The following is a 10,812-nucleotide window of genomic DNA, read 5'->3' on the forward strand; positions in this document are numbered from 1 at the left end:
AAAGAAAAAAAGGAAGAGTCAATATTAAGTTATACATAAATCTGCAACTTGTTTAAGAAGAGTATAGTTGGTGGAATTTCAGATTCGGCAGCAAAATAAAAGAATTTTAGGGAATGGAGGGAAATTTGGGAACATACAAGTGGCAGAAAGGGTGACGTATAGTCCTAGAAGCACTGGCAATAGAATCCACTGGGAGCTTGTTGGAAACGCAGACTCTCAGGCCCTCTCCACCCTTCTAGTCAGGCTCTGGGAGAGGTGGTGGTAGTTCACATGCACAGTACGGTTTATAAACACGGTTTATAATATTCCACATAGGTGAACACCGTGTCCCTTCTCTACTGTAAAGTTGACCAACTACTGCTTCATTCAAATGAAGACCCGTTTTCTATTTCTCTTTAGCCTTCCTTCTGATTATTGACCCAAAGACATTACTGCCACAAATACAGATTCCATTGTAATCTAATACATTTGGAGAGGAGTAGACATTACAGAAAGCTCTCATTTAACACAGTATTGGAAGGAAAGATAGAAACCAGAAATTAGGAAACCAGGTAGGATACTCAAGTTGGAGTAGCGAAAGTGGAAGCCAATGGTTGACTAAAAGATCTCGATCCATATGGCAGTCCAAACAAGGTATTCCCAGGAACACAATCATGACACAGTTGCTAGGACTGCTATTGGCTAGAGAGGAGAAGACGTTGAGCTCTTATGTATGTTACAGGTATCAATTGAAGAAGGCAGCCAATCCAATCCGACTAATTTTTTTTTAAGATTTTATTTATTCAGGGGCACCTGGGTGGCTCAGAGGGTTAAGCCTCTGCCTTCGGCTCAGGTCATGATCTCAGGGTCCTGGGATCGAGCCCCACATCGGGCTCTCTGCTCAGCAGGGAGCCTGCTTCCTCCCTTCTCTCTCTTCCTGCCTCTCTGCCTACTTGTGATCTGTCTGTCAAATAAATAAATAAAATCTTTAAAGAGTTGGGTAGAATGGGGAGTGTGAACGGCACAAGTATATTTTGTCAGATTTTTTTCATTTGGGGTCTTATGGCAGATTAATAGTCTAGAGAAATCCCGGTATGGCATACCTAAAAACACTAAAGCACACATATATACACACACATTTGTGAATGTGTGTGTGTGTGTGTGTGTGTGTGCGTGTATAGCTTTAAAATGTATGGCTGAATTGGTTGAAAACCTTGAAATCATCAATGCAGTCAGATGTCGGTATTTATTCTAGGGGCATCTGTCTACACAGGTGGCCTAATGTTTGAGTTCTAAAAGGTGTAGTGAGCAAGGGGAGAAAATTAAGACTTGCCCTGTTACGATGGAACGTTGGTTAGAAACCCTCCCATGGGGGCACCTGGGTGGCTCAGTGGGTTCAGCCTCTGCCTTCGGCTCAGGTCATGATCTCAGGGTCCTGGGATCGAGCCCCACATCGGGCTCTCTGCTCAGCAGGGAGCCTGCTTCCTCCCCCCTCTCTCTCTGTGCCTGCCTCTCTGCCTACTTGTGACCTCTGTCTGTCAAATAAATGAATAAAATCTTTAAAAAAAAAAAAAAAAAGAAACCCTCCCATGAATGCGGAAATCCCCTCAACGCTACTTTTCTTTAGCATGTAAACCAGGAAAAAAAATACCACAGAGGGTTTGTCAGTGACTCTTGTCGATCTCCACCTAAGTGTTGTCAGAGGAAATACATGACTCTTGAGGATTCCCCAACCATTCAAAAAACAAAATAAACAAGACTCTAACTAAAAATGTAGTTAAAACTGGTCTCAGATTGTCACTGCTTCACTTGGCAGAAGCACTTGGCAGAGTCCATTTAAATACTCCCAGGAAGGGGCGCCTGGGTGGCTCAGTGGGTTAAAGCCTCTGCCTTCCGCTCAGGTCTCTGCTCCGTGGAGAGCCTGCTTTCTCCTCTCTGCCTGCCTGCCTCTCTGCCTACTTGTGATCTGTCTGTCAAATAAATAAATAAAATCTTAAAAAACAAAACAAAACAAAACAAAAACCCTCCCAGGAAGGACGCACTTTAAACCGGGGCCTCAAAAACAAAAGACAAAAACAAAGGAAATAAACCAGGGCCTCCAAGACTTCCCAAAGAATATGAGTTATACCTGTGGTAACTCTAAGTTTAACTTTTTGGGGAAACTGACAAACTGTTTTCCAAAGGGGCTACACCACATTACAATCCTTTGAACAATGTGGCAGGATGCCAGTTCCTCTGTATCTTTGCCAACACCTGTTGTTGTGGTTGTTGTTATTATTATTTTAAATTATAGACACCTTAGTCAGTGTAAATAGTATCACATTGTGGTTTTCATTTGCATTAGTCCGTAATGACTAATGATGTTGGGCATCTTTTCATGTGGTGTTGGCTGTTTATTTGGCTTTGGGGAAGTGTCTATTCAAATCCTTGGCCTATTTTTAAGTTAGGTTATTTTTCTTCTTATGTTGCATCAAAAGTTCTTTAGATATTCTAAAAATGATTACTTTCTGATAAAGTACAGTTTACCCTTTTTTTCCTTTTTTTTAAAAAAAATATTTTATTTACTTGACAGAGAGAGAGAGAGGGACAGAGAGAGAGGGAACACAAGCAGGGGGAGTGGGAGAGGGAGAAGCAGGTTTCCCCACCTAGCAGGGAGCCCGATGTGGGGCTCGATTCCAGGACCCTGGGATCATGACCTGAGCTGAAGGCAGACGCTTAATGACTGAGCCACCCAGGTGCCCCTATCCATTTTTTTTCTATTGCTGCTTGTGCTTTTGGTGCCTTTTTAAAGAAACCATGGCAGAATGTAAGGTCACCAAGATTTAGGCCCCTGTTTATTTCTAGGATTTGTACAGTTTTCGCTCTTACATTGGGTTTTGATCCATTTTGAGCTGTGTTTTGTGTGATTGATGTGAAGTAGATGTTCAGCTTCATTCTTTTGCATGTGGGTGTCCAGTTGTCTCAGCATCATATGTTGAAAAAGACTACTCCTTGGGGTGCCTGGCTGGTTCACTCAGTAGAGCATCCAACTCTTGATCTTGAGATTGGGTGTAGAGGTTACTTAATAAAAAATTATAAAAACACTAAAAGGGAAAAAAAAGAATATTTAATGATAAATTTTTAAAGAAGGAAGAAAAGAAAAGGACCATTCCTTTCTCACTTAAATGATTTGGCACCCTTCTTGAGACCAACTGTTCATAAATGTAAAGTTTATGTTTGGACTCTCAGTTTTATTCCATTGACTTATATATCTAAATTTATGTCATAGGATCTTTAATAATGTCATCTAATGGCATATTATCACTTCTGCCGTGTTCTATTGATTATGCTGATCATCCCTGGTACAGTATGGGAAAAACCATGTAAGGGTGTGAATAACAGGAGACAAAAATAATTTGGGGCCATCTTGGAGGCTAAGTACCATATAGCAATAACCATATAATTACCCAGACACATACAGAAAAAAATATGCTCTTAGCAATTTAGTAACATAAGAGCACCTTTTTTTTTTTAAACAGATTTTTTTTTAATTTTTATTTTTTATTTTTTTTAAAGATTTTATTTATTTATTTGACAGAGAGAGACACAGCGAGAGAGGGAACACAGCAGAGGGAATAGGAGAGGGAGAAGCAGGCCTCCCACCAAGCAGGAAGCCCGAAGTGGGACTCGATCCCAGGACCCTGGGATCATGGCGTGAGCCAAAGGCAGATGCTTAATGACTGAGCCATCCAGGCGCCCCATAAGAGCACTTTTAAATCTGAAAAAAAGTTAGTTTCAAAATACCCTAAATATATAGGGTGCCTGGGTGGCTCAGATGGTTAAGCATCTGCCTTTGCCTGAGCTCATGATCCCAGGGTACTTGGGATCGAGCCCCACATCAGGCTCCCTGCTCAGTGGGAAGCCTGCTTCTCCCTCTCCCACTCCCCCTGCTTGCATTCCCTCTCTCGCTGTCTCTCTCTCTGTCAAATAAATAAATAAAATCTTAAAAAAAATACCCTAAATATCACATTCAATGGTGAAACACTAGAAGTCTTCCCTTTAAAACCAGGAATAGGCAGAAATGTCCTCTTTGCCCATTCTTTTTTTTTTTTTTTTAAATATTTTATTTATTTATTTGACAGAGAGAGAGATTACAAACGGGCAGAGAGGCAGGCAGAGATGGGGAGGCAGGCTCCCTGCCGAGCAGAGAACCCGACGCGTGCCTCGATCCCAGGAACCTGAGACCATGACCCGAGCCGAAGGCAGAGGCTTGAACCCACTGAGCTACCCAAGCGCCCCCTCTTCGCCCATTCTTACTCACTGTTGTATTATCGGCTTTAGCTAGTGTAACAAGGCAAGGCAAGAAATAAAGTATGTAAGAATTTGAAAGGAAGATATGACTATAATTCTTTGGAGTTAATTATATGAGGGACATCTGGGTGGCTCAGTCGGTTAAGCAACTGCTGTTTGATTTCTGCTCAGGTTGTGATCTCAGTGTTCTGAGACTGAGCTCCCCCTGTCAGGCTCTGTGCTCAGCATGGAGACTGCTTAAGATTCTCTCTCTCAGGGTTCCTGGGTAGCTCAGTCAGTTGAGCGTCTGACTCTTGATTTTGGTCCAGGTTGTGATCTCGGGGTCATGGGATTGAGCCCGGGTTTGGGCTTCACTCTCTGCAGGAAGTCTGCTCAGGATTCTCTCTCTATTAGGAAGGACTTATGACTATTATCATTGTAACAACAAAAAAAGTGTAAAATATTGAGGAATAAACCTGGCAAAAATGCACAAGATTTTCGTAGAGCAATTTATAGACAAAATAAATAGGGAGGGGCACCTGGGTGGCTCAGTGTGTTGAGCCTCTGCCTCTGGCTCAGGTGATGATCTCCGGGTCCTGGGATGAAGCCCTGCATTCGGCTCTCTGCTCAGCAGGGAGCCTGCTTCTCCTCCACCCCCGCACCCCCCCCTTCCCGCCTCTCTGCCTACTTATGATCTCTGCCTGTCAAATAAATAAATAAATAAATAGGGAGACATAGCCTATCATGAATAAGAAAAATCAGATAATAGTGTCATGGCCTACTAGATTAAAAATATATATATGTGTGTGTGTGTGTGTGTGTGTGCATAAAATTCAGGAGTAATAATTGAAACAATGTGGTACTGAAAAAAGGATTAACAAACTAATGGAATTGACAAGAAAGCACAGAAACAGGGTCACCTGGCTGGTTCAGTCCATGTGTCACATCTCCATGTGTCACAGCTCGGAGCTGTGAGCTCAAGCCCCACACTGGGTGTAGAGATTACCTAAAAAAAAAAAAAAAAATTTAAAATCACAAGAGAAAGATATATATAGGGGTGTCTGGGTGGATCAGTCCAATAAGCGGCTGCCTTCAGCTCAGGTCATGATTCCCGTGTCCTGGGATTGAACCCTGAATCAGGCTCCCTGCTCAGTGGGAAGCCTGCTTCTCCCTTTCTCTGCTTTTGTGCTCTCACTTGCCCTCTCTCTCTCTCAAATAAAAGAAATCTTTAAAAGAAAAAAGAGAGAACGAAAAAGGTGTATATATTTATATATATATTTTATATATATCATACATATTTATACATTTGTATATATATTTATATATTTATAAAAGATGTGTGTGTGTGTGTGTGTGTGTGTGTGTGTGTGTATAGGCACAGAAACAGACCATACAATGGCAACTTGATATACAATAGGGCTTTCGGTTGAGAAAAGATCCTCAATGAGGCTTATTTTTACGAATTTACCTCACATTAGGGTAACTGGCTGGCTGAGTCAGTAGAGTATGTGACTCTTGATGTTGGAGTTGTGAGTTTTAGCCCCATGTGTGGTGTAGTGTTTACTTAAAATTAAAAAAAAGATTAAAAGTTTACCTCATATCAAACAAAATTAAATTCCAAGTGTATGATTAAAGACTTAAATATGAAAAACAAAACTTGTAAAACTTCTAGGATAAATTATAGGAAAACTTCTCTGTGATTTTATGATGGAAACATTTAAGACAAAATGCTCAAAGCATTAAGGAAAATACTGCTAGCTCCTGCTCATCAAAATATGATATCAAAAGAGTGAAAAGGACAAGAAACACCAGAAGTGATACTTGTAATATATATGACTGACAAAGTGTTAGTATGCATAATATTTTTTATTAAGTTTTTAATTTTAATTCTAATATAGTTAACATAAAGTGTTATGTTAGTTTCAGGTGTATGATATAGTGATTCCATAATTCTATACATTACTTAGTGCCCATTATGGTAAGTATACTCTTTCATTCCCATCACCTATTTCACCCATCTACCCGCTGACCTCCCCTCTGGTAACCTTCAATTTGTTCTCTGTAGTTAAATGTCTTGGTTTGTCTCGTTTCCACCTGCCCCCTTTGTTTATTTGTTTTGTTTCTTAAATTCCACATATGAATCATACGGTATTCATCTTTCTCTGACTGACTTATTTCACTTAGCATATACTCTCTAGCTCCATCCATGTTGTTGCAAATGGCAAGATTTCATTCATTTTTATGGCTGAGGAATATTCCATTGTATATATATACCACATTTTCTTTATCTGTTTGTCTCTCAGTGGACATGAGGGCTGCTTCCATAATTTGGCTATTGTAAAAATGGTACAATAAACATGTACGTTCATGCATCCCTTTAAATTAGTGTTTTTGTACTTTAAGGGTAAATACCCAGTAGTGCAATTACTGGATCTTAGGATAGGTCTTCTTATTGTTTTAAACAGTGACTGTATTAGTTTGCATTCCCACCAACAATGTGTAAGACTTCCTTTTTCTCTACATCCTCAACAACACTTATTGTTGTTTGGGTTTTTGATTTGAGTCATTCTGACAGGTGTAAGGTGATATCTTATTGTGGTTTTGATTTGCATTTCCCTAATGATGAGTGATGGTGAGCATCTTTTCATGTGTCTATTGGCTATCTGTCTGTCTCCTTCAGAGAAATATCTGTTCATGTCTTCTGCTCATTTTTAAATTGGATTATTTATGTTTTGGGTGTTGAGTTGTATAAGTTCTTTATGTATCTTGGATACTAATCCTTTATTGGATATGTAATTTGCAAATCTCTGCTCCCTTTCAGTAGATTGTCTTTTAGTTTTGTTGATTGTTTCCAGTACTGATAATATATATTTTTTAATTCTTACAAAGAAAATTTAACAGAAATATAAACAAAAGCCTTGATGTTATGATAGAAAAAACATAGATGGCCACTAAATAGATGAAAATGCTCAAATTCTCTGGTAATTACAGAAATTTAAACTAACCGTAATCATATGTCATATCACATGTCCTAGAGATGCAAAAACTGAAGCCTCGGGAAGATGTAGAAAAGATACTCTCATTAACTGCTAGTATAGATTGGTATAACCACTCTGGAAGATAATTTGTTATTTTTCTGGTGTTCCATTGCTGCATATGAACCACTACAAACTTAGTGACTTAAAATAACGTTCCAAAGGTTCTATGGGTCGTCAAATTGGAAAGGTCTTGGCTGGGCAGCTCTGAAATCATTCTTTCAGTTACAGTGAAACATCTGGGGACTGGGGCTGCTGGCGGCTGGCTAGGTTATCTCTTCATGTTGTCTGAGGTCCCCTCCTTATGGTCTCTACACATGGGTTGCTTGGTTGAGCTCAGAGCATGGTGACCTTTGGCCCTATGCCTATAAGGAAGCTAAAGTCTTTTAAGAGTTAGTATTTGAGCTAACAATTTAAATACTAGACTCCAAGTCATGTACAGTAACTTCTTTTTTCTTTTTTTTTTTTTTAAGATTTTATTTATTTATTTGTCAGAAAGAGAGAGAGCAGCAGCAGGCAGAGGGAGAAGCAGGCTCCATGCTTGAGCAAGGGCCCAATGCAGGACTTGATCCCAAGACTCTGGGATCATGATCTGAGCCAAAGACAGATGCTTAACTGACTGAGCTACTCATAAATAGTAACTTCTGCCCTACTCTGTTGTTTGAAACAGTTACAAAACCTCACCCACTAACAAAGGGAGGGGACATAGACTACGTCCTAATGGGAGGTATGTCAAGCTCACATTATAAAAAGAACATGTGGACGGAAGTTTTTTTTTTTTTTTTTTTTTTTTTAAGATATCATTTTAAAGTAAACTCTATACCCAAAGTGGGGTTCAAACTCACAACCTTGAGATCAAGAGCTGCACACTCCACTGAGTGAGCCAGCCAGGGGCCTCAAATGGAAGATATTTTTGTAGGCACCTTTAGAAAATACTGCCTTCTGGGGGCGCCTGGGTGGCTCAGTGGGTTAAAGCCTCTGACTTTGCCTCATGTCATGATCTCAGGGTCCTGGGATCGAGCCCCACATCGCGCTCTCTGCTCACCAGGGAGCCTGCTTCCTCTCTCTCTGCCTTCCTCTCTGCCTGCTTGTGATCTCTGTCTGTCAAATAAATAAAATCTTAAAAAAAAAAAAGAAAAAAGAAAATACTGTCTTTCATAGGCACTATTTACTGAAATGGAGGATGTGTATACCTTATGATTCACAATTTCACTCCTGGATATTTACCCCATAGAAATTCCTTTCCATGTGTATCTGGAGACACATCACTTTGTAATTATAGAAAACTGAAAATAATCAAAATGCCTGGCAACACTGGAATGGATACATAAAAAAAGATATTTTTTGTAAGTGAAAATGTATGAACTTTAGCAACACAATTGATATGGACAAATCCCAAAAAGCATTGTGGAACTGAAAAAGCAAATTCTAGAATACATATATCGTTTATATTACGGTCACAAATAAACAAAGCTGCTTATGCTACTTTGTTATACTATTTAGGAATACCTACATTTGTGTTAAGCTAGCAAATTACAGAAAAAAACAGAGGAAGTGATTAACATAAAAGTCAAGATAGTGGTTTCAGGAATAGAGAACAAGCAGGAGAAGCAATCTGGACGGGGCATATTAGAAGCCTTAAGATTCTGGGATATTTCATTTCTTAAGTTAGTGGTAGTTATTTAGTGTTTGATTTATTATTATTCTTTATTTTTTTAAAGAGTGGTTTTTTTTTTTTTAAAGACTTTATTTATTTGACACACAGAGAGAGAAATCACAAGTAGGCAGAGAGGCAGGCAGAGAGAGAGGGGGAAGCAGGCTCCCCGCTGAGCAGAGAGCCCAGTGCGGGGCTCGACCCCAGGACCCTGAGATCATGACCTGAGCCGAAGGCAGAGGCTTAACCCACTGAGCCACCCAGGTGCCCCTTATTACTCTTTATTTTTAAAGATTTCTTTATGTATCTGAGAGAGAGAGAGAAAGAGAGACAGAGCATGAGAGGGAGGGGCGGAGGGTGAGGGAGAGAATCTCAAGCAGACTCTTCACTGAGCCTGGAGCCAGACTAAAGGATCAATCCCACAACCATGAAGATCAGGACCTGAGCCAAAACCAAGAGTTGGACCTTAGTAAACTGTGCCACCCAGACACCCTGGTTTATTATTAATCTTTAAAACATAAGCATATACTGAATACACATTTGTAGTTGAGATCATTCTCACAAAATTTGAAAAATATGCATTTATATAAAAGGCTTTGTCATATTTAGGATGGAGTAAAGCCAGTAGGAACCTATTTTTCCAAGGAAGTCTATTTGCCAAGGATAGAAATAGGAATCTTGTTTTCCCTCTAGCAAGAGATCTTTAAAATACTATTTTTTAAAAGATTATATTTATTCATTTGAGACAGAGAGATAAAAGAGAAAGAGAGATAGAGCATGAGCATGGGGAGAGAGAGAAGCAGACTCCCTGCTGAGCTGGGAGCTGGACGTGGGGCTCTATCCCAAGACGTGGAGCTCATGACCTGAGCTGAAGGCAGGTGCTCAACCTACCAAGCCACCCAGGCATCCTGCCTTCATTTTAAAGATAAAACATAAGACATCAAAGACATTGGATGGAGATATGGGGACAAATGCTTAGATTTCTTGGCAAGTGGGGCATTCAAGTTTATTTTTTCTCTGTAAGAAGATATTTTGACAAAAAGGTTTTAAAAGCACTGGGTCTCCTGGCCAAAGTGATTACTCATTATTTCAACATATACTGTCTCTTCTAACTTCTATGCTTTTGCTCCTGCCATCATCTCCAACATATACCTTTCAAGTCACAAAATTACTCGGTGAGATGGAGGAGAGCCAACTTGCCCTTGCCCAGACTCAGCACAATTTTAATTTACATTCTATGTACCCACAGAAGAGAGACAATCCTCTAATGTTTGAGCAAGTCTGCCTTCTGACCTGAAACGTAAAGACCTGCATTCATTGTTGCATGCTAATCCTGCAACAGCATGAAATGAGAGCTGTTTGGCGAAATTAACTGTTGCTTCACCTTATTTTCATTATTTAAAATGAGATCAGCCTCAGGGCGCGTGGCTGGCTCAGTTGGTAGAATGTGTGGCTCTTGATCTCGGGATCGTGAGTTCAAGCTCCACATTAGGTGTATAGAGATTACTTTAAAAAATAATTTTTAAAGAAGATTTTATTTATTTGACACACACACAGTGTGAGCACAAGCAGGGGAAACTGCAGAGGAAGAGGGAGAAGCAGGCTCCCCGCTGAGCTGGAAGACTAACAGGGGACTTGATCCCAGGACCCTGAGATCATGACCTGAGCCAAAGAGAGATGCTTAACCGACTGAGCGACCCGTGCCCCCCCCCCAAAAAAAACAAGTAAAATTAATTCAGCCCCAACAACCTAGTAGGAAATTTAGTCAAATTTGTAGCAGATAGCTATTCACTATGTTGCTAAAACCACTACAATTATTACTTGAATTTTTACTGGTAATTTCTACAGAGTTAGATTCCTGTGAAAATAAAAGCT

The sequence above is a fragment of the Martes martes genome (assembly GCF_963455335.1).
Source record: "Martes martes genome assembly, chromosome: 15".
Classification (NCBI taxonomy): Eukaryota; Metazoa; Chordata; class Mammalia; order Carnivora; family Mustelidae; genus Martes; species Martes martes.